The following is a 25,939-nucleotide window of genomic DNA, read 5'->3' as shown; positions in this document are numbered from 1 at the left end:
TGTAACACAGGAACCCTTTCATCAGCGATTAAATATGCCGGGATGCTAGGACCCTTATCCTCGTTCAATGTTTATGGCACGTGAACGGTCCAACCAATAAAAATAATTCAACTCCTCCGGAGATTCAGAACGAAAAGTTTAGTGACATGTGTATTATTTACTGAACTAATTTGTCGATAAGATAATTCACAGCAAAGTTAGATCATGGTAACTCTATAATTTGTTTTACTTGGATTTTTAACATTTTGGCACGCATTGATTATGTTTCAAGACCCACTCATTTGCAATAACCAATCATTTCTACAGACTACTGCATGCATTTTTTATTAGAAAATGAAGTAACGTGTGGATAATGTAATTTTTATGTTTGTTATAAGTCCGGTCGAAAGGAGCCGTCATCGCGTTTATGGCACACTTAAAAAATATATGTTATTAAAGAACTACGTTCGATTTAATGGCTCTGTATTTAAATCATTTTCTAGAAGCACGAGTCGTTAACAAATATAATAGTCCGAGTGTTTATGAATTATAAATGAATGGTTGCTGGCAACAGGTTCGCTCGCTTGTATAACTAAATGATTTTATTATGCAACGGTGATATTAAGCTCATTCGACATCGCCGCTGACCTGTTCGCTACCAATAAGCCGTATAAATATTATATAATTAAACGAGTAATGTTCGCAATTTGTTTATAAGTTTATGTAACCGGCAACGAACAAGCCCGCGACGCTGTTCGGAAAATGAAAGAGCATTAAAGGCGAGTGAAATAATGGAGGATTGTGGGTGGTTCGTACAATTTTAGACCACTTTCACCGGACTCGATGGATGCTCGCCGCGAATGATCCACTATCAACAGGCAACGTAAAACAAGATACTCGAGTATTGTTGGGATTTATCATGATATACACCTACATCCTCGCGGGAGCAAGTGCTTCGCCGGAGTAACGCGATCTCCGCGCGATTGTGCCGATGATGCTTGAATGATCATCTGGAGGGTGTCGTTAGCTTATCACGATTCCAAGGAATCCTGTGCAATTTCGCGTATTATTGGCCTATCGCAAACGGAACATCGCGGCTACTTTTTCGCCGAGTCAATTGTTATTTAAAAACGAACAGAACGCTCAACCGTCCGAGAATTGTTCAAGCATTTTTCAAGCATTGTTCGAGCACTGTCCAAGAAATTCTGAACAAATTAAATTGATCCATAGAAAAGGTATGGGAACTACCTTCGAATAAAGGATAGCATTGTTATAATTTTATTATAAATCTCTGTGGACGATAAAGCTAAAAATATGCAGCAAATTTGACGTTGCGCAATGCTCCGTTTTCGAGATAATCGAAGCCAAGAACCTACGGTGCACAAACGTCGTAGAATTGTCTAGCTGTGTCTGTTCGTGGCCGACCGTTTCTACTTACTTAAACGAACCTTGTGTTCTACTAAACGAAACACCAATTTGCATACCACGTTTTCGACTTATTATCTCAAACAGGTTTACTCTTAGACGATTTCTAATTTGCGACGGTATAAAGACTGTATTATGTAAAGATTTCCTTTACCTTTATTGGCTTCTATCTTTGTGACGATTTTGTATTACGATATTAACAGATATAATATAATTACAGCTTCTACTTTGTTAAAGATAGTTGCATATAGAATATTACTACAAATAATGATTATTTCTTCTTTTAATTTCTGCAATTATAAATTAGAATTAATAAATATAATGTAACGGAATGGAAGATTTTTTGCAAATTATTCTACAGCAACGCGAGTTGCAATATTCTTTAAAAATTGCAATCTACAAAATACTGCTATTTTAATATTCTATTATATGTATTCTAATATTCTATCTAATATTTTATCTAATACTGCTATTTTAATTATAAATATTCTATTTATAATTTATAATTATATTCTATCAATATTTGTAACTATATTTTAGTCATATCAGCCACCCTAAAAAATGATTGACAACCGAAGATATATTGTTAATCATTCAGAACAGGATTTCGCATTAGCTAGGTGCAGAAGGGTAGAAGTCGTCTTCCGGTTCGTCGAAAGCTGATGGAGTCCGCATGGAATATTATTTATATGGAGTCTGCTTGAAATGTTAACGCAACGGAACCAGGAGGAAATGCATGCATTGTCAAGGATTTAGCGCGTTGCCGAACGGCATTCCTGAATTACGTAATACCCATGGGCGCTTTCCGCATTCCCAGAAGCTCCTAACGCTTGAACCTACGGTTCCGGAAACGGGAAGCGCTCGCGCCGAGGGGACAGGCGAAGTAACGGTCCCAACTTCTTCCATATTGTTATGGAATCATGGCCTACGCCAGGAGAATCTGTTATCGACGCCGATCTCCCCCAACGGTGAGAACAAACAAGGGGGAATAAATTGAATTTTATGGCAGCGCCCGGGACGACTACCAACGAACGCCGTGATACACACGGTTTTAGGGAAAGAACATTAATTCCGGCAGCATCCTAGTCGTCTGACTCCTCTCTCTCTCTCTCTCTCTCTCTCTCTCTCTCTCTCTCTTTTATTCTGTCTCTGTTTCCCTTTCGTTGAGCAAATCCTGGAGTCCGTCTGTGACCTTATTGCATCTGCGACTGACGGCTTAATCAAAGGAATTCCTAAACTACTTGCTTCCCTTTAGCGAATTCGCTGGAATATGTCACTAGGTATTACGAAATCATAGTGGCTCTTGTGAGATGATACATTGTTACTTTTGTATTGAATCATTTTTATCGAATATTTTCTGGAGACTGTTTTGGAGTGTTTGGTTATTTGTAGAAGACAAAGGAAGTAAATTTATGTATCGAGAAAATTGATAGCTGACAAGAGTTCGAGAAATGCTTGTAACACTAGCTTGTAATGTTAGAATACAGTACAATGCTGCTACATTCGAAATGTAAGCAGAACGTCGAGCTAATATAAATGTCCTTACAGTAACTCGGAATTCGACATTATCGAAGAAGAATTTATTCGAGTAAGTTATTTGTGATTCGAATAAGAATCTCCTTGTGCAGGAATTACTTCGGAGAATAATTGCTTTGAATAAAAATGATAAAATATATTTCTCCATGGTTCGTTACACAATTTCTTCAGAATAAATAACTGTATTAATTATCTAATGTCTTCCAAAGCGTTACTCATTACGTAAATACCATGCACGCGAAAACAGCTAAATTGTGTCACGAATCTCTAAAAAATTGTCCATCACCCCACCATAACTTCTAAAATCGATCATTCTGTGATACAAGGGGGAAACTACTCTTAAATTCCAGCAGCGTTTCGGCTGCCGTGTCGGGGTCCCATTAGTCCAGGCGAGTCCTGGCAAGTGCCTCTCATCCTCCGCGACAATCGAGGACGCGTCCCTCGTGCTGTCGTGGCGGATCGAAGTAGCCGGTCGGATTTTTCGACGGAATGGAAACTCCGACCGGTCCCGCACGAGACCGTAAACTAGATAGTTTCTTGCAAAATCAGCTCGTTGCTCGCGGAACCGCCTCGCAGAAAACCGCGCTGCCTGTGGTTATCTGCGCGGATCGGCCGCTCCGGGACTCGAATACCAAAGCGGACAAGTGGCGTGCGTCGTCCTGCAACGGCTGCAGCGGGCGGGCGCACCCGCGCGATGTGGGTGCATTATACCGGGTCGCGTCGTTACGCCGGACTGCATAAACATCGAAGTTTAGTGAGGGCACGGACGCAGCGCAGCGTAACCATTATACACAGGCCCGATCGCCCACGTGTTTCCGCCCTGGCGGGCATCCGCGAGATCCGAATCGAGATCGCGCTATCGGAGGAAACGCGGTCGAAATTATGCTGCGAACTATGCCGACGATCGTCATCCAGCAAACCGCAGAATTTGCTTAATTAGTCGCGCGATTGTGGATCTTTTTATTAATTTATTTTTTTCACGTTCCACTGTGCGGCATTTGCTCGATTTCGCTGACTAAAATTAGTTTACTCATTCTACGTGATTAACATGTATCTATTATACTAATTCATTTGCAGTATTTTAACTTAGACAAAATAGTTATCAACAAATCAAAATTGTTAATAAAATTTTCAAGAGATCATTTTTATTAATCAATGAATTCAAAACGTATCTATTTAATTTACGATATTTTAATATACTAGGAATAATTTAAAATATCCAAGACGTTATGGAGGTTACATAATTAGGGTATATATAATTATTACACGAAAAAATGGTATTACATTATTAAAGAATATTAAAAACTATGACAAAGGACAGAGAACCTTTAAAAATTATTGCAATGTGAATAGATTTAAAAAGTAATACTGGTATGATATCATTCATATATTTAAACAGCTCTGGCTATTAAAATTTGTCTTTCTATGCAAAATTTGAAAACCGTATGTTAACAAGTTTTCTTATTCTAAAATAAACAAAACCAAAGAAAATCGAAGGATTTAATATGTCTTATTTGAAAGATGGAAAATTAAACTAATCATGGCCATAATTATGATTGCTTGTAATTACTTCGACCAATGAATCTAACGAATCTACATTTGAGCGAAACGTGTCCTCGCACAGAAATTCCTTAAAGTTTTTCCACAGCTCAGGCATCCGAATAAACGATGTACATTCCCGAAGGAGAAACCGAGGGTGTACCCCCGCGCACGGTATTTGTCTCATATTAATTTTTCCGTGGCCCGGTAACGGCAGAAACTCCATCATACCCTCACTAAATGTCAAACAAGGCGCGCCAGATCGTTTTCGTTTATCAGCATCGCATCTACTTTCGATCTCCACTCTACCGCCCGTCGAAAAAACCGACCGGCTAACAGGTTAACTGCTCCGGCCTCTCTCACACTTTTATCTTCGACAGCGTATCGACGTCGAGCAGCGAAAAAAAAAAAGATGTGGCAGCAATTCCGACCGTCCATTCCCATCGAATCTAACAATATAACTATTATACAATGGGGTGGCGAAGAAGGAGGCATAATTGAATTAATGGCCACGGTTAGCCGGTTGGCGGTCGGCCGACACTCGGGCCGCGGTTACAATTTGTAATGTCCCATTTACACCGGCTCCGCCTGCTGTTACGTGCTCGTAAACAAGTAGCATAAATCTGCCATTGTCTGGGCGACGCTCGGCTATCAATAATTTTCGGACGAGGGCCCAATCCCCCCCCCCCCCCCGGGGTGGTGGAGAGAGTGGGGGGAGGGGGCACGGCGATCGGAATAATGGGGCCACTCGAGGGCTCGTCAGTACCAATATTTGGTCGGACCGAAATTTATGGGAAAGGGTGAGCCCCGTCTGTGCATAAAAGGCTCGTTAAGGGAAGGGTGAAAATCCCTTCGGGGATTCCGCTGGATCCCGGGGGATGAAAGCCGGGCAAGGAACCGAACGGAACGGAATCGAAGGCCCCGGTCCACGCATAAATCCTCGCGTCGGTTCACGTGCCGGTGGCTTTAATCGCTCACCTTACCGGCACGCGTTGTTTATTAATGCGTTTGCTCGCAACGGACGGCCGTGCCCCGATCTCTACCATCGCGTATTTATGGCTCGGCGAGCCTAACGCCGAGTGATTTATCCCGCGGAAACACCGGCCGCGAGACAGTCTGCCGACTTTCCTCGACCACGGGCCGATCGCGATTTCCTAAGAGGCTGCCGCCAGTGACATTTAGGTGCCGGTTGGAGAGCACGGTCCGATACGTTCTTGGGAAATTCCCCGGGCTGATTGTGTGGGTGGCTGCTAGTTGATAAGTTGGGAACACGAACGTGTTGTCCCGGCTAATGCTATAGGCTGTTTTTGTTGTCGCGAACTGTTACAACATGTCTAAAGCAAATATTCTCTCACGTGTCGGGTCTTTGCTGATGCGGGTCAGGGAACTTTAAAATAGTTCGTACGGTTTTCAGTCAATTGCGAGATAGTTTAGTGGAACAAGAAGCATGATTTGTTACACGGGGCTTGTACATTTTTTGACGTTCGACTATTTAGGAATTTATTATCGATTGCTGAATCGTTTTCAGCTGGGGAACATTCTGTTTCGTATTCTGGCTTAATTTAACACTGTACATAAATTTTTCTAACACGTCGACGGAATAACTGATAAGTAGATTGTGAATTCTTATGCATAATAAACATATGAAATATAATACATATTTAGCAGAAAGCTCCTTTTTAAAAATTATTTTAGCAAATCGTAAATAATACAGTGGCACTCTTAAATTCTTTTAATTTTTCTATCATCCTAAATTGCAAGTACTTATTGGTAACAAAATGTCTAAAGCTTCGGGAAATTATAACAAAATAATCGGCTAATTGTAGAACAGAATTTATACATTCTGCGAATCCATGCTCGAATATATTGCAAGGAAGTTTTTCAACTCTTGTTCATCGAAAATCCCTCCGCAATATACAGGGTGGGGCAAATAAAGTGGTACAAAGCAATATCTCCATTATCGTTAATGATACGCGAAAATGCTTGAGGCACAAATTGTTTGGTTCGAAGGGGCACATGTTGTTGCGTGAGGTGAACAACTAAACAAAACACGAACGAACATCATTTTGAGCATGTTCTGTAGGTAGAATCAAACCAAGGTTAGTGGACCTTTGAAAGTGATTATTGCGATATTTTTCGGTTTTTAACTATTTTCATACTTCGAGCGACTAGAATGACCTTGAGTTATAGATCGCTGGATTCGTCTTAAAATCGGCAATAATGTCATCGAAAAACAAATACATAGTTCCATTTGAAAAAACATCGATGACCTTGAAATCTCAAAAAATATGACCTTTAAAAAAAACCATGTCCACCACAACACGTGCCCCTTCGAACCAAACAATTTGTTCCTCAAGCATTTTCGCGTATCATTAACGAGAATGGAGATATTGCTTTCTATCACTTTATTTGCCCCACCCTGTACATGTATTTCTGAAAATAACCTGTCTTACTTTAATGCGCTGGCGGAATATCAAAGTTGCAATACCAAGTTAAAATTCAGAGTCCAAATATCTGCATTGCAAGTAAATCACGCTACAACTAGATAGCAAGCTGGAACAAAAAGCAAAATGTGACACGACTGCAATGGCAAGCTGCGTACCTGCTGATACGTCGCGGAAATTTATTCGTTGAACTTCGATCGAAGCGCACAGTTTTCGAACAATGAGCCGGGCGGAGAGCGACGTAGTGGACCGGCCCGATGTTCGCGCAAATCCCTGCAGCGAATACATTCATTAAACCCCGGTCGGAGGGGGATGGTGGTGGTGGTGAAAAAAAAGTAAATCGAAACTGTCGGCACTACAAAGCCGAAACCAGGCATAGAAAGAACGCGAGGAGAATTGGGACGTCAGCGTGTGGCAGCAACCCTGCCTTTCGCATTGCGTCGCTCGCTGACAGCAAAGCGTTCCGCCTGCGGAATTGAAATTGAGCGGGAGTACCGTAGGGTGGGCCTTGATTAGCCTCTTTGTTTAACCGGCCGCTTTGTTTAATCGCGACCCGTTATGCGCGCCGCGGTACCCTTCACGCCCACCAATTTGCATTTCGTACGGACGAATGTCGGACCCCGCTGAATTCGAGGATACGCGATGTGCTGACCATTTCCCCGGGCTGGAACGGGGATCATGGGAACGTTGAATATCCATTGCCATCCGGCGTAACATCGAAATTCCGTGAAGAGACCTCTGATAGCTTCGGAGCATCGTTGAAATTTAAAAGAGATTTTTCATGGTTGTACAAGACCAACAAATTGAGAACTAAAATGAAATGACTTTTACAAATATTAGAGGAGGATGTTAGAAGACCACGACACCCTGAGTTAAAGCTCTAAAGATTTTAGGAGTTCAACAAATCGAAGATAAAATTAAGGTCAGGAGAACTTACGAGAATTTTGAATAGTCCTAGGGGATCACTAAAAACTATATAAAATCTGGATTGATTTTAGAGAATCCCTACAAGGTACACTACATTGGCTTTAGAAAATCGCCAAACGTCAAAGAAGTTCTCCAATGCTCTCAGAAAATAGGACAACCCTAGACGATGCTTCCAATGGTCTTAGAGATTCACCAAACCCTCCAAAAGAGCAATCTGAACCTTGATAATCTCGCCAACAATTTTGGATGACCACCCAAGATCTTTGAGAACACTTTATCGACCACCAAGGACCACCCATATCCTTAAAGGGATTCCAAGGGACTAGTAACACCCTCGAAGGACTCGTCAGTGGTCCCAGAGGACCACCCAAGTCCTCTGAGGGTCTTCGAGTGGTTTCCAGGGACCACCAAAGTATTCGAAACTTCCTCCAATAATCCAAACAGGTAAAATTGGTAAAATCGTATGTATTCAATAAACAGTAAATAGCACATTAAATATCATATTAGTGACGTTAAATTTCATATTATTAACGTTAAATATCATATTAAATTAACCATCTAACTGTTGCAATATCTTTGAGAATTGTTTTATAGATCTATAGTTTTATAATTTCTCTACTGTTCTTGTTATTATAGTTCTACCGTTTTACAACTGTTCTATAGTTCTTGCTATCATAGTTCTACGTATTTTCTTTAAATACAATACTTTCATAAAATATAAAGAATATAAAAATGTATGAGTTGTGTTATAACACATATATTCGTCAGAAATTCGTTACAGAATTCGTTACAAAATTAATCCTAGTTCAGTGTAACATCGTGGGATTTAATTTGTTATAATTGTCGAAGAGATTTCGAACGTAAGATCGACGATCATCAAAAGTGCATGCCTTGATTCACGCGCGCTCTGCCAACGCGACGTGTCACCTTAATTCCGTACATAACAAAGGAATTCTTGGTGCGAGATACGAGATCGCGATCGTGGTGTCAAGTAACAAACAGGACTTCGAAAAAAGGCAGGTTGATAGCGGCGGAGAAATCGTCGACGACCCACTGTCCGCTATCGAATCGAATAGTTTTATCGACGCGCCGCACGGGGTACGAAGCCGCATTTTATCGATGCAAAACGGTCTTCCCGGCGATATCTCACCGGCGCGGCGTGCATTCGTTTGAAACGGGCGTTTCGCAATGGTCTAATGTAATCTCGGCAGATTTGTCTTCGCCCCGGTAAGCGCGGTCGTCGCTCGAAAAGTCTTCGCTCCATGGGAATCTATGGCGATCATAATGGAAACAATGAAACGCGACGGCGACGCCGAGGACGAATGGTGGAAGGGACAGAGAAACGAGTCTCCGAGGCCAGACGGAGGGAACGTATTTTTACCAGGCCAGGAATAATACAGATCGTGAAAACATTTGTTACACGATCTCTCCCTAACCAATCAGCCAGACGTCCGGGCCCATTCTCCGCGATGCGTGTCTGCGCAATAGAATATAATTTAATACATTTATATAACTGACGGGTTATCACTCTCCATGGCGTGTCTGACACCTTCTTACCCGTGGCCTCTATTCACGGGGCTTGTGGCGAATTCGCGCGCCCGTCACTTGCGCTTTCGTTCGACGATTAGGTTCGCCAAAATGGCCGCGCGGCACGTCGCTTTTCCCTTCGAACCGTTTCTCAAATCCTGAAAATCTCTAACAAGAAATTTAGGGATTTCTTCAGGATATTTTGTCGATGTTGCTATAACACGGTAGAGTGTAGAAATAAGTGAACGCATTTTTCTACTCGAATAACAATTCCGACGTAAACGTATCAAGCGCCGCGGATTTTTTACTTTACAAATCTTAAGCTTATTATGATACCTACGTGAAAAATTATTGAATAAATTTCTCGCGTATCTTACAACGAACTAAAAATTATACTAGCTGTTTCAGCTGAAATGATACTTTCGCGCCGAATAAATTTTATATACCTGAATTTCGAAATGTTTACGATCTCGCCCAGTTTAATTTATTTAGTTTGTGAATTATCGAGAATACCGGTTCCCGTGAGCGACCACGGTATCATAAATGGCTGATGTATCAAGACTGGAGGAAAACATTCTTTCCAGTGTAAATACTTCAAGATAGGAACGCTGCGGGAGGTAGCGCCACGCCTTCATCTTCTCTTCAGGCTTCTCAAACAATCTTCACTTGAACTCTCCGCCACCAAAGGGTAATCAAACGTTCTCTCTCCTTTAGATCATCTGTCAAGAGACTCCTCGCGAGTACTAGTTTCGGACGAAGCCGGCTCCTGGCGCTTTATTTGCCATGGGAAAACAACTGGTTACGTTTAAGTAGCCTAGATACATTTGGGGCGCGAGCATTAAACCGCCTGCACACTTGAGCGACTCCGAACAACATAGAAAGTCATCAAGAAGAGGAATGGAACAATAACAGAGTTTCTTGAAAGACCACGGATGAGAGAAGGTGTGTCGCTAATATTTCGCATGTTTTCTTCGAGAAGGTACTCAGGGCTTTTAGACAAAAATTCGACGTCTGTTGGATCTGCATATTATGATGCAAATTATCATTCGACTATTCTATCTCTTAACTTAATTTTTTTTCTTCGACACTAGACAAGTCTTTTCTTGTTATTCATTTCTTGTAATTGGACAAAACTTGTTCATCTTATATTTCTAACTTATTGCGCGTTTACTTGTGAAAATTATAAAATAAATATATTGAATGGGAAACAATAAGTCATTTGAAGAATTAATATTCTGTGTTTATGCTTACGTTAAGGTTTAAATACTGATGACAAAAGAACAGAATTTTATTTTGAGTAATAGGAATATAACATTCATACGTAACAAGTTGTTAGAAAAGAATCTCTGTTGCGAGCCAAAATGGTCATAGACTCAAAAGTGTAAGGACGTTCAAACGAATGTGACAGGACACGGAACAAACAATTTTATCAGCTGCGAATATCGGACCGCGGATTGCAATCCAGAAAATCGTTCCAGCGGTTGGAAATAGGTTCCATTCACCGGCCGAAACCGTCACCGATAGCCGTCAGCGTCGCGAGGGCAACGGGTCAGCGATAAGCAGCATTGTGATCCAGCGAATCGTTATCTAAGATCGATTGTCCGACGGAACTTCGTTAGGCCTCGTCTAAAGTCCCCTAACGGGCCTTCATTCTGAAGTACGAACAATTTCAATTCACTGGAAGCTCGCGCGGCCACTTTCGCCAATATTTTCTCGGGTGACTCGTTAGAGCGGTCGCGTCTCGTCGAAGCCCGGTGACGCGCGGCGTCACGGTAATTATCGAAAAATCGACGTCGGAAGGATCGATCCGGTCGTTAATTAAATCGCGCGGGCCGGCCGGCCGGCCGGCTGGCTGGCGCGGATCGAGAAAAGCCATCGGAAGCGGAGTCCAGAACCGGAGTTAGCAACCGCCGAGCCGGTTGCACAATACACCAGAAGCGGCCCGCGATATCCATCAATACCGGCGTTGTTTAGGTCGCAGGGGATAATGCAACGGACCACCGAGTCCGCGGAGTCCACGGAGAGAGAGTTTCTCGAGCGAGACGGGCCCGGGCACCGGCTCCGCTCCGCTCCGCGCCGGGAAGAACGAGGAGACAGCATGGAAACGCGCATTAATCAATCTCCGCACGTGGAAACCCCCGGTTACCCGTCGCGGAGTCACCGGCGGCCGCTCCGCGGGGAAACTTTGTAAATTGTTTAGCGATGGACCACGGCTGAGCCGATGGCGATGCACGGAGGACGGACGGAACGAAGAGAGATCTTGTTATTTATTCTTTCAGAATTTAGGGTATGCATTCTAGGATTCAAGGTAATGGTCCTTAGGTGATGACAGCGGCAAAACTTGCGACATCTTTGAAAAGTGTACATATAAATGTGTCGCTAAAAGCAAGCGATGACTAACGAAGCATAGTGATTTGCTCATACTATACATTATTTTCACATAAGAATTATTCACCCGTGAATATACCCGACAACAAATTATTCTCAAATCATTTGCAACAAGATTTAGTTCATTATCCTTTTGGCTTAATATGTAATATTCGGAATGATAATTTTCTTTGCATAAAAATTTCATCATATTTATTATTTATCGTAACACTGTAAAGTTCTATGATAACATGCGTTTAACACTAAACATATTGTGCCAGTTTTATCAAATAAATAATTTAAATAAATTTAGTATTGTCATTATTACGATTCAATACGCTGGTCACTTTTAATGTTTAATAGGTTCAGGCTACTCGTCTGATAGATTTAGCGATCGAACGCACGCGGAATGATGTCATTGTATAAAAATTACATTGACCCGAGATGGAATATTATATCTTCTAAATCGAGGTTAGAGTAGGAATGCCAGGAACGGGACACTTCATGGGGCACGGGCGTAATAAAGTTGTGAAACAACCTGATAGCGCAGCTTGCGAGTTCACGACATTCAACATGTCCTCGTGGATACAGTCGATAATCTACAACTTGGCAGGGGGGCAGAGAGAATCCCGTTGCCCCTCCTCATGCGACGACAAATCTTATCTAATCTGATCTAGGCCTGGGTTAGCTACCCTGCATACATCGCAGAGGTCAATGGTCAGATTCGACTTGAGCCGGCGCAACAGCTAAAAATTTGTCGAAAGGGAAGGAAGTTCTAGTTAAGTGTGACTGATAGTATGAACCCTTACAGAGGATCGCGACGGATCTAATCTAGTTTAATCTGAACCGCAGCCAGACTATCTGCATTATTCATGTCGGGTCGATGATCCCCAACTTGAAATTGAAATTAATCTATAAAAACAATTAGATAATAGGAGGAGGGAGCCTCTAACTAAAATACAAGCGATCGAATCACAATGAATTCAATTCAGTCGTGCTACATTATTTGCGTTGCAGGTCAACGATCAGCAACCCGAGGGTGGATTGAATGAATAATTAAGAAACAGATGAAGAGGGCTGCAATAGTAATCGAAATAATCGAATCTACATTGTTATTAGGGTTCTTGATTAGAGTAATCTAGCCTCATATAATTTACACGCGGTTCAGCTACTTTGTGTACCAGAATACAGCATTATTCAAATTGTTTCAAATAAGTATTTTATCTAAAATCATTATCCGAATAAATTCTTTTTCCTCGAATGTTTCATTGGATTTGCAATTCTTCATTATTTGTCTTAAATTATTGTATTAAAACAATAATGTGAAATAAATAAATCGATAAGTTATGGAAAAGCACTTTATAGTCATTTTTATTTAAATTGATTATTTCTGGTATGAATTCTTCTACGAATAAATTCTTACTCGGATAAATTCTTATTCGAGTGAAACCTAGTTCAAATGGATTCCTATTCGAATGAAATTGTATTGAGATACATTTTCATTTGTTTTCGAATAAAATTGTATTCGCGAGTCTCTATTTCTCATTTGTCAGCCAAATCACATTTTTGACAATTCTGCACTGATCAATGGAAAATTCGCAGATCAGATAGGAGGAGGGTGCTCCATCGCGACTCCAAGCGACGGCATGACCCCCAATAGCTATCATCGGTACGCACAGCGATATCCAGTAGCCTCTCGAAGGTCTCTATCCGGACAGCACCCTTTCATTTCAGTTCCGGAGTGGCCGATCGCGTTCGGAGAAGCCGGTATCGGTTTAAATTGACTTTTACCAAGCCGGGTCGTCGACCGAATCGGCGAAGGAGAACGCGGCGACGGCCAGCGAGCAACAGCTTTATATGTCACCGTGATATTTGTATCTAAAATTGATTCGTTATCTCTGTTCCATGGCGCACAAGCAAGTCCTCCGTCGATGGCGGAACAATGCTCGGCATCGGTCGGACGCAAAGGAAGGCGACGCTAGACGCCAGACGAGGCGCAATCGCAGTCGTGCAACGACGACTCAATCCAGCCGCGGTGCATTCCACGGATTTGTTTCCACTCAGATTACAACGGCAGATATCGGCGACAACCAGCCGATATTTCATGCTAGAAACGGCCACCAATGGGCGCCGTTAATTCCGCGCCGTGGTTCCACGCTGCCACACGCGACGAGCCACGACGCGAGACGCGCGCGGGGTCCCCGCTGAAAAAATCCGCGTCGCGTCGCGACGGACGCATCATGCCGCCATAGTAACCGGAGATAAATGAGCCGGTGTCCCCCGCGGAGAAAGTTTGAAGGGACCAAAGGTTACGTTTCCTAATATTTATTCGCATTCGAGACGTTCACGTGCCTGGCTCTATTTGAGATTAATAACCTGACGTGCGCGAACATGCGGGACGCGACTCTAAACGGACCGACCGTGTCCAAAGCAGGAACAAAGGCACCGGAAATCAAATAGTTTCGACCGTTTCTTCTGTCAATCAGAAATCTCATGGAATGTTCGACACGAAGACTCTATTGTCTTACTGTCCTTGGAACATGCTTCGCCTACGTTATCCGTAAAGATTCATATCCGACTAGTCTTTAACCCCTTAATACCTATATGCGTTATTCCAAAATTCTACGTATTCATAAAGTTCCCACGAAAACCGTTCTTTTCGTCAAAGTTATGTTACATTGACCAATTATTAGGTGTACTAGCAGTGCATAAAACGGCGAATTCTAAGAATCGGGGACTAAGTGAAACGGCTAAGAAGTTGGCGCACTGTTTCCCTTTCATTAGACGGTCGCGCAATTGAAACTTTGTTGCACGGCCGCGTAAAATGTTCGAACTTCCACTACGGCGCTAATCAACGATAATTAAGGACATGTAACTGTCCGGAGACCGAGCACACAACATCGGCCCTGCCAATAACATCTAAAACACATTAGAAACCCGAGCGTATCGCGCACGGGTTGCACAATTGTTCGAAACGTATTGCCGAGATAATAAACCGCGCGGGTAATCATTTCTGACAGAGTTTCAAATTAATAGCGCGGCGGACCGGTCGCCGGGGTCACGGGGTCGGGATTGACGGGGCCAATTTCCCAGGACGAATTAATAAACCCAATCGGAAAGAACAACCGCTTCGGCTATTATCATATCCGCGCCGCTCGATGTATCAATCTTCGGTCTGTCCGGATTTAATTGCTCGCCTGCAATTAATCCGTTCCGGTCCACGAGACGGAGCTCGAATCTCCGTGTACATTGTAAGTTCGGGGCCCCGCGGGGTCAACGGGCCCAGCAAAAATTCGTTTGCTCGCTGTTGCTGCTTTCCGAGACACGTGACCGGCTCGATTGCGTTCACCGGGAAACAGCGGTGTTCCACCGCGAACAGTTTAATGTCGGATAAATTAGTTCGGTCGTTTGACGTACCTAACGTTTCATCATAATATGAAAAGTCGAGAAATGTCGGGAACACCAATTATGCAAATGTATAATCGGCATGAATGAATTTGGTAGTGTTGCTAAAAAGATAAAGATCGAGGTTCGAGCATCCATTAGAATGTTGAATCTATTGTATTAGACAATGTGATATGTTAACCTAATTTAGTGTTCTATATGTTAGAACATATTCCTACGATATTATCATAACTATGTATACCAAGAAAATGAGGAGATAATGTGACTGTCTTCTTCCTTCGATTTTCAACTATTCAATTAACTTGAATAGATACTGAAGACTTATTCCATTCCATAATACATCATTCTAGTAAATATGGGCACACAATAAATGTAAATTTTAATTAATATAAATCATTGCAACTGTAAGGTTTATGGTACGACACAGGGTTAAAACACCATTAGATTACGACAGCATATGTAAATTAGAAACAGATAATTCTTTGATCAGCATAATATGAACTTTGTTTCTGCGAAGTACTAAATTTTACTGCAAAGTTGAAAAATCATCCTCACGGATCCTAAAAAGACCGCAGAGAAGGTGTAACGTTCGCCAAACCAAAAGGGAAACGTGAAAGTACAATGGAACTATGACCTGACCTTATGCACGGCGACCGCAAACGGCTCATCGCGGCGAACGCAGGCGGATCGAAAGCCAGATTGTCAACCAGCGGCGTAGACCTGAATGGGGGACCCGAGAGCGGGCGGGTGTAATTACAACATTTCTCGAGTTGATTGGATGCATGTAAAGCTGCGGACCGTTGAATAGGATCGTTGGGGCGGGGATCGAGGGCGGGAGGGGAATAAAAAGGGTGTCGGTGAAGGTTGCGAAGAAAAGCTTGCCGACAAATGGCGTGACGCCGCGCTGCTGGAATGCCGCGGTGGTTGTTATCGGTGGTGGTATCAAGAATCCGGCGCGGCATGGCGCGAACTATACAACCATAGTGCAACGAGAGCCGGCCGGGAGAGACTTTCCCGCTTGGGCAAAGAATATCGGTGAGTCTGAGTCGGCGGGTCGCGGCGACGGGTCACGGTTGCGGCACCCTGTATATAGGACGGTGACGTCACCACGCGAGCGGGTTACCTTAGAGTTACCTACGAGTTAGGCTACGAGTGGCAGAGTGTATAGAAAATGCATCCGGTGGGTGTGTCGCTCCCATACCCTTTGTGACTCCGGCTGGCGCTAGGAGCGACGAGGCCGCTATTACAAACGCCGCGGTGTGTTAAACCGCGGCGTAAACGACCGGCTACGAAAGGGAAGGTAATCGTGTGCCGGGGCCCGGGAGTTTGCCAGATCCCATTTTGTCAGCTGCCGCTGCCTTAAAGTCGCCTGATCGCCGACGAACGCCCGGCGAACCAGCGCGATCTCCCTGCGGCCTCGTGCATCCTCTGTCACGCGTTCCTGCATTTAACTCGTTAACACTAGTATTTAGGTTATTCGAACCGATCATGAGAATCGGAACGTTCGTATAACAGTATACTTGTTTAGAAAAGTTTATACATCCTTGCTGATTTCTATAATGTTCGCGATTGAACAACCGACCATTTTGACAAAAATATAAACGTGAATATTTAGGGTCATTTATCATTGAATTTCTTTTTTTTAGTACATCTTTGTACATCGACAAAGTACATCTTTGTCTGCTCGCGTTAGTCTTATAAAGCTCAATGAAACATATCATTTAACAATTTTACAATGAATGTAAAATAATGCTTGTAAGATTATTACCAATATTAGTTTATTATGTTACACTGATCAATGAATACGCCTGTTCCATTCAACGCAACCAATTGATTAAAAATAATGTCAGTGAATGTTCAAGAAACTCATTGAAGTTATGCGTTCTTACAGAGAACCGATCTTTCGAATGTTTCGAACTAAAATTAGATAGGCAGTTGAATTTCCTTGTTGTCTCGTCCCAAGTAAACCAATTTCCCTAGTCCACGTTCTACTAAGATTTTTAAACGCGCTGGGAAAAAGCTGAAGAAGATTTTTCTGAGGAAGTCCTAGCATTTACAGCGGTATAACATCTATTCGGAATAAAGGATACGTGCTTATACAAATAGTTATGTTAATCAGATTTACATAATACGAACCGATCGAACCCATTAATACCGGAAACCTCGGCATAAAAGTAGAAATCTGCATAAACGCCGCGAGATAAGAGAAGCTATAATTACAGGAATTACATGTTCGATTAAAAGAGGGCTTCGTATACTTTAAAATTATATTCCATGTTAAACGGTGCTCGTGTGCTTCTTGTAAACTGATATTCGTATAACAGTGCATCTAAACCACATCTGATAGAACCACGTCGATACTAATGATCTCTCAATTAATAACCGGCAGTCACTTAACAAGCAATTGAATCGCGCACCGATCAGTGGCGAGCAAAACGACGGAACAGGAATCGAGGCAATCGAACGAGCGGGATTTTTCAGCGTCCCCCGATACTAAATGAAATTAAATAGAAGCCGCGGATAGAGAGTTTCCTCGTCGATCATCGACGGTGTCCAGGATCGGCAACGGGAGAACCGTGTTGGGCGAGCGCCGATAGGTGCGTGCGCCGAAACAAATAGGGGAAAGTCCGATGTAACGTCGAACGGCGGGAACGGGTAATAATGGAAACGCGACAGATCATACGAGACGGCTATTTATCGGCTGATATCGTTCAGCTCTCTCCTGCCCGATGAAAAATCGAAGGCTGCACGGTGCGCGAGCAGGCTGACGACCGCGCGACCGTAGAAAACGGCTGCGTTCGCGCTGCGTTCGAAGAACGAGAGAAGCGTAATCACTGTAATCCGAGCGACGCGTTTCACGGCGTCGACGTCATCCAGCAAATCCCCCTTGCTACATTCTGCCCGCGCCGGTGGCAAGGAAACTCGCCGCTGACTGCGAAATTTATTCGCGAAAATTAGCCGTCTCAGCGACTCGGCGAACACATGGATTTTCGTGTCACTCCCTCCCTCGCCGGTTATTTATTCGCTATTTGTCAAATATTTTTTACTGGACGCTGACTTTCTGTAGATTACAGTAGAATTGTGAAACACGGTGCGGTCCAATTGGCTATTTGAAATATTTTGGTTAATATTAATGGTAAAAGGATTTCAATTTTATAGTAACATACTTAGGTATTTGACGTAGGCGTTGCAATTGTTCCCGAGTACAGATTTACCCCTTAAAGTATTGAAGCACCTGGTATAATATATGATTGAGATACAATCAATTTTCGTTGATAAATATTCAAATACAAATTGCGTCTCCGATTACTGTTATAAGCAAACGAAACGTAGTTTCTCTCAACCATAACTCTTACGACTAAGCCAGACGAATTTCCCTCATCAATAATGATCGTCGACAACGAAAAATAAATCTCGGCTGCACGCAGGTATTATTTATAATTACAACCATTTGAACACAGCTAATAAACGTTATACTACTATTATTTTTTTATTACTATGTAAACGTTAATGATTCCTGTTTACTGACAAGCATCGAAGTCTCGAGATTGGCGCGATCAACGACACCCAAAACTCAACACTTGCTAAGAACACCTACTCAAAAACATGTCTATAAAAATCTGAGTTTTTGCAGGTACGTTTTACAATCACCTAGAGATGCAGAAGCTTCTTAAAAAATCTCCCAAGACCGTTCCCAGCAGCATCAACGACGAGACGCTTCTTCCTCCGCTGTCTCCACTTGTGGTCAAGCAAACGAGACTTTCGAAACCACAAGTGGAAACCGTCGGTAGATAGATCACGGATTCGACAAATTAAATAACGACAGGCTTCCGTCGACATTATCGCCGACTTTGTGCCGGCTCTCGCGGGTAATTTTCGATCGGGCCGAGATGTAAACGTTACGCAATCCCCGCGACGACGACGACGTTACACGCAATTTTCCCCCGAGTTAACGACACTTCTGTAGTCTGGGATTTCCGTTGCGTAAGCGTGATCGGGTGTGCTTGTAAGTCGCCGGCTAATCGGCGCAATTTGCGGGGCCGACGTAACGCAAGAAAATCGGAGCGTCATTGTCCGGCGCTCCGTGTAACCTGTAAACGTGAACACGCGTGTAACCGGGCAGGGAAACGGTCGCGTGTAACTCGTTTGTCGGAATGAAAACGCTTCCATCACTTTCCTGGCTCGGTCCGGCCTCGTTTAGAAACGAGTCCGGGGTAGTTACTTTAATTGCGCTGGGACCAGCAACGGCAGCGCTCTTCTGGCTCTCGGTTGATTAACTTTTTACTTATTTCGTCCCCGCTTTAGCTGATTAACTTCGCAAAATTCTGCTCCCTGTTTGCGGCGAATATTTACATTTTCGTGGATGGTTCTTAGTTTGGTACTTGGAAGATGGCGGAACTTAACGAAAGCGACGGGACGGTGTCTTACGGATTTATCTGAATAATATAGTATATGATAAAAATCCAGAATTTTTTAATCAATATCAAAGAATTAAATATTGTTTTACGCCTACACTACTTCCAGTGACGGATTCGCTGACACGTGTTTTTAAGAAGTCATAATTAATTTAAAATCTTGGATTCGACTCTATGGAAGAGATAGCGCAATATTTTTAAACTTTTTATACAACTGAATGTAGTAGTAAATAAGAAAGCAGGAAAAGGAGTAGACATATTTTAGCAGAAATATTCTTACAAAATATTTTAACAAGTTCAGCAATTAAAAATATTACATAAGCCTAATGCACCGGTTGGATCATGCGAACCTGAAACGCCATACAAGGGTTAATTAGCGTCGTAAAATTCTTGTCTTCCCGTTTAGTGGGCTGTATTTCTGGAAATTTTACTGCACGCGTCTAATCGCCACGTTTAGTAACACCATTAACGGTACTTCACTGTCACACGATTTATCGCAAGCTAATTTAATTATCTGGATACGCGTAAAACAGATGCGCCTTAACTTTTATTATACACTATATCGATCTCATCAAGAAAGTGACCCGAGTCGTATATCCTCTTTAGCTCCTGCTTTGTCATTTATTGCTGACAGGGATATTTATCTCGAAAGAACTGCAGCGTTGCTGCATGATCGACGGCTATTAGAAAACCAGCAAACATTTATATCATCGTGTTTGAATCTCCGCGCAGGTTGTGACAGGTTTGTCGACCGGGTAGCAAACCTGAATTAGCATAGGCTACATTACTTGCGTACATGGCGATCCACTTAGACCGCGAGTGCAAATTTACAATTGTAGACACGAAATTGCGGGACAAAGGCGAGGAATGTCGTTTTCTCTTTTAACATTGTAGCAACGATCACCGACGTAACTATCTCTAGTGTCCTCTTTCAAAAGTATGCGACGACGGCGTGTAAAACAACGCACGCAGGCCACTTTCGGGCCACTTTGCTGCCACTTTAGCGGATATTTCTACCAGATCTACTACTTTAGCCATCGCGACAGCGCAGCAAGCAGTGAACACGTGTATGCAACAATTTTTCAACCGTTCTCATTTTCTATTCTTTTTTATATTTACATAGTTACAGTAAGAATTGTATAACAACCGATTCAAGTTTCAGGCTTTGATTTATTACACGAGTAATTATAATCGTAATTAATTCGCTTTCGGTATCATTTTGTCAATTCTTTGTTCTCACGTAGTCACTACTTTTCTAGTTTACAAAAATTTAATGATTTTAAGTGTGGTGCTAAATTTTTACTGTAGTGCTAATAGTGTTATTTTGTGTTCTGTTGCGTTACATAGTGTAGCGTTGTATCGTGTGCTGTGTCGGCGGAACGAAAATATACTGCGCGCAAGTTATTTATGAAAATCCGCCGTGGCCAAAGGGTTAACGAAGCAGCCCCGAAAAACAAGCAAGGTCTTGGTCGGAGCTGGTTTGCTCCGGGATCAGTGGTTCGAAAGCGCGATCGCAGTGGAGGCCACGGTTCATAAGCGACCCGCGCGTGAACCCGCGAGGCACGTTGTTCGCGCGGCTAGGAAACGCGTCCGCTCGGCCCGTAAATCACCTCGCAGCGGAACATCGCGTTGTGCAATGGCCTCCGCGTCCCTCCGGTAACAAAGTCGCCGGGTGATGAACGAGTACACCGCTCGGAAGGAGTCGGATTTCCTCCGCGAAACCGCGATTTTCCGCGAGCAAGATGCATGCGCGGCTTCTCGGCCGTTGTTTGCCTCGCGTCGGGATGAAAGAAGCGACCCCGGCGATAGAGAAAGATCCAGAAAGATCCGGCGAACTAGCACGGGACAGAGGAAGATACGAAGCGATAGATACGGAAAGAGCAGCCGCCGGAGACGGGACAAGTGTTCTCTCGAATGTGAAGAAGAAATCCAAAGATCGGCTAATAGAACGACGGCTGATAAGGGACCAGAGAATTTTCGACAGCCAAAGAAATTGATGAATAGCATAAGGAGATAGTATATACATGAAATGAAAGAACTGTTCAGAATCAAGCGAGGCTGATACAGATATCAGCTGATAGGAAGAAATAATCTTTAGAAGTGAAAGAAGCAGATTGCGAGTCTTTACACCTTCGTAGCATCTGCGAGTTTGTGAAATGCAGGCAAGTGCAATGCAAACACGGACCAAGAGCATTTTCCTGTCGATCTTAGTACAGAGCTGAACTTCCAATCAGCTAAACAAATTTGTCGATCCTACAGCTGAGAGCCTAAAAAATTTAGAGACTTCATAAAGATCTATTGATAAAAGCGTGCAAATACTAGAGAGAGACAAGGGAATATATCCAGGTGAAAGGACACAGCTGGAAAACGCTCCGAGCAATTGTATAGTTGAAAGGACCCGACAAAGGCTGCACGAAAAATCTAAATAGATGAAGATAGGAAGGAGAAGAAGAAGATGCGGCTTTGGAAGTCGAAAGATAGAAATCGCGAGAAGATCATAAGATCGAAGTACTCGAGAAAGAGCTAGAGAGCAAGGATGGCAGAATGAGCGAGCGGTGGAACGTGGGAGGGAGAAGCGTAGCCGAAGAAAGCAGAAGAGCGGAGGAGACAGACTTTCACCAGGACCCTGTTGGTTGCCACGACGATCCCTCGTGATCGCGGCGCAGAAGAAAGGAATAGACGCCGCCCCGGAGATCTCCGGCACGGCTCTTCAAACGGAATCACGCCGACGAACGAAATCCCGGGCCGGTCTTGATCTGGAGAGCGCGGAAACGTCCCTTCCGGCGACTCGTAGGTGGAAACTCGGATATCTCGATGTTCATACCGATCGGGTACAGGAGCAACCACCTCTCGAGTGGTTCGACCGAGGCCGAGAGACGCGCCCGCTCCTCCCCTCCCCCCTTTCCTTCTGGCTGTGCTTCTTCTCCGGTCTCTCCCTTGTTGCTCCTCGCCCCCTCCTCTTTCATCCTTCGAATACTCGCGCTGCTCGTTCCATCCCGTGAGCACCCACCGGCTGCTTTTATTAACCCTGCGTCGACTATGTACACCCGGCCACGACGATACCGCAAATATTTGCCCGGCGACTTTACGCCGTTTCTCAACGCTGAAGAAGCAGGTCGCTGCCCTTTATAAACATTCGACGCCGCTTAGGGGAATCCGTCCAGTGTCGCGTTAACCTTCCGACTAGGCTGTCGACGTTGCCGAGCTCCTCCCTCTCGAGATTTTCTCTCATTTTCGTAATCTATTGACTACCTGCGTTTTCTACTCGCGACAACGCAGCTTCGAATTACTGGGGAATTTCGTCAGACCCCTTGCAATTCGCGCTTCCCAGCCTCATCTTCCTCAGCCTTTGTGCTTTCGCACATCCCTGGAATTGCGCTGAACTCTATGCAATCTGTATTCTGATTATTCTTCCTCTAGCGTCGATGCATCTTTAAACATTTATTGAATTTCATTGAACCTTTTAAATTTTATACTTTGCTTGTCCTTATTTCCCAGCCTTCTGTGCCCGCATCTTTGTGCTTTCACGCAATAGTGGAAAATCTTTGAAGTCTCTACATTCTGTATTTTGCTTATTCTTATGTGTACCTACGTCTTTGGACTTTCAAAGGTTCGTAGGACTCCATTGAATCTTTTAGATCTCGTACTTTGCTCTTTGCTATTTTCCAGCCTCCTTTTCACGAGTCTTTGTGCTTTCGCATACATTAATACAGCAATGGATTTGTAATTTTAATTAATAGAAATTTATATGTAAGCTTTAGAATGTAATAGGATTTATATAAAAATTTATTGCGATTAAAATCATGTCCAAATATGAGAACAATATCTTCTTCTTTCGTCGTTGCACTTTTAATTGTTCGTAGAATTTTATTGATCCCTATATATTTCCGTCTCTCTGTATATCTTTGTGCTTTCCAATTCTGGAATTATGTCGAACGTCCTGCGTTCTCAATTTTATTTATTCACGAGTCTTCTTTTTGCCTCTTCTATTCATATCTAAGTATTTTTTAAAAATTCTAGAATCTAATTCTCTCATATTTAAATAATTTCATATAATAGCAGTACTTAATCGAACCTCTGGAACTCTGAGTTTTGCTTATTCAGCGTTCAAAAGCATCCATTGTACAGAGTTTTATTGCGTAGTGCATAAAACGCACTCATCAATGAAACATGCCAAGCGTTTAGTTTTCTATTCGCACCGAGAAGAATCACAATGAGCCACCAGCTTCGTTACCTAAATTTTCCCCGGCGCATCCAAAGTAACTGTTCAGCCTCACGGCTGAAGAATTGCAGCTCGATTCCAGTGGAAGCAGACGATTATTTTGCAACGGACCACTTTGTTTTCTGGCCGGATTAACCAGGCTTCACCGCAAAACCCTATCAACTCCGACACAGCAATATCCGCGGGACAGTTACGACAATAGCTGTGATCCGAGATTCAGTTAGGATTACGGAACGTGACGGCCGATGGCTGAGGAGTCATCGCCGCGGCGATAGCAACGACGACAGGGGCTATTAATTGTACCCGTAATTGCAACGACGATCCCGGGGATTATAATTTAATGGGAATCGCGGTTTCAGTATCGCAACGCGGGAATCGGCTATTTCGTTAAAACGGTCCGCGGGCGTAATCACCGCGTAACGTTACTTTTCATTCAATTAGTTCCCCCGGAGCTAATTGCTCAACGTTTCTCATTGTTCTCTTGCTTAGAACAGACGCGGATATTGACGATGCTGCGGAGCACAGATGATCGAACTGCGATCCAATGATTATGCAATGAATTTTTACGCAGAACAAAAATATCAGCTCAACTGTAACGAATTGGTCCTCCGAATTGCATAATCGTCTCGTTAAATTGAAAACTGTAAACGATTTGAAATCCTTCCCATCTATTTACCGTTTTATACCCCGTCTACTCGCACTCGCCATAAACGCGCACGAAATTTATTTCCCGTCCGAATGGTTCCAGAATTTTATTCATCGAACTGGAAACAATATCAAATTTTATCGGACTACAAATTGCATCGCGCTCGTTCCACTTTCCACGGGAAAAACGAAATACGTGGCCGCGGTGATTAACAATTTCGAATATTATCCGGCTGTAACGTGTTTACTAAAATCGGCGAAACGAAAGCGCGAAGTCCGGACACAGCGGCGCGCTCTCCGAAGTTAACGATTTCCTAGTCCGTAAACGTGAAGACATCCCAACCGCAGCCGCGCTCCAAACCGCTAATATTATCTGCGAACTTTCATCGTATATTTCCTCGGTTTTCTCTATTCGGGTTTTTCGAAGCTGTCAGTCAGAAGCTTCCGCGAATTCTCTACTTGGCAGGTTGAATAACCGAAGATTCCCGTCGTCGCGATCGATGAAAAATTCGTGGGACTTATAAATAAATTCCCGGCACGTCCGCCAATAAAAACAAAAGCTCCGACGCGGTCAAATGTGACTTTCTAAATGCCTCCTTTTCCACTTAACCTTTTCGTTTACGGACAGCTTAACGTGAGCCTGCACTTTGCTGCTAATTGACCGCTGCGTCCTCGCTATCCCCCGTATATCGTCATTGTCGTTGCCGCGATCGTTATTGGTTTCATCTTTAACACTGGGTTCACGGAACGGGTTGTTTCGACGTATATTGCAAGATAAATCGCTGAAGATCCAACTAAATATGCTTGTTATTTTTATGCGTTTTTCGTGACCCTTGAAGTAAGCGTTGAAAATCACGCGCAACAAATTCACGATAAACGCGCGTTGTCGACGGCAATTGTGAGAAACAGTCGGGTTCGTTGCAACGACACACGCGTCGAACAATTATATCCGCTTCTGATAAAGTGTGTCGCGCGACCAAGCGGAAGCTTGCAATTATCGCGCGATCAGAATCCATCGCCGCAGAACTGGCAACGCTAACAACGCCGACATTCTGCAGCGGAACGCTCGCGATCCGCGGAGGAACTATTCCAATTATCCTCGGCAGGCTATCGCGATGAAATTCCGGGGAACGATACGGTCCCCGCTCGCGAGCACGCCGACTGAAATATGAAACGTGAAAATAATTAGTCGCAGCGATTAACGGCACCGCGCCGCCCCGATCCTCGAGGATATCGCGAGCGTACTACGCGGCTTTGAACGGGGCCCTCTGACGTTTCCATTCTCGCTTTCGACGCCGGTCAACGACGTCCGGACGTTCCAGCGATTTATCACGGTTCCGCTTGTCCCGGTGTCGCGGTTCCTCTCGACGCTCGAGGATGTTGATTAATAATACCGTCTTCGTCGATCGTGCGCGCCTCGAGAACACCGCCCGCGCGCGGTCTCGCTTAATTACTCCTACGGAGGCAGACGACTGCTCCTCCTCGAGGAATTTTCTCCGTTCGCCATC

General features: G+C 43.6%; 1 protein-coding gene across 5 annotated transcripts in view; it reads right to left on the bottom strand.

The window, feature by feature from the left end:
* LOC144473601 (uncharacterized) overlaps window positions 1-25,939 on the bottom strand; it is a 505,151-nt gene that overhangs the window by 399,487 nt on the left and 79,725 nt on the right. The gene's annotated exons all lie outside the window — the stretch shown is intronic.

Source organism: Augochlora pura, chromosome 7 (genome assembly GCF_028453695.1).
Source record: "Augochlora pura isolate Apur16 chromosome 7, APUR_v2.2.1, whole genome shotgun sequence".
Classification (NCBI taxonomy): Eukaryota; Metazoa; Arthropoda; class Insecta; order Hymenoptera; family Halictidae; genus Augochlora; species Augochlora pura.
This window is presented reverse-complemented; position numbering and strand designations above follow the sequence as displayed.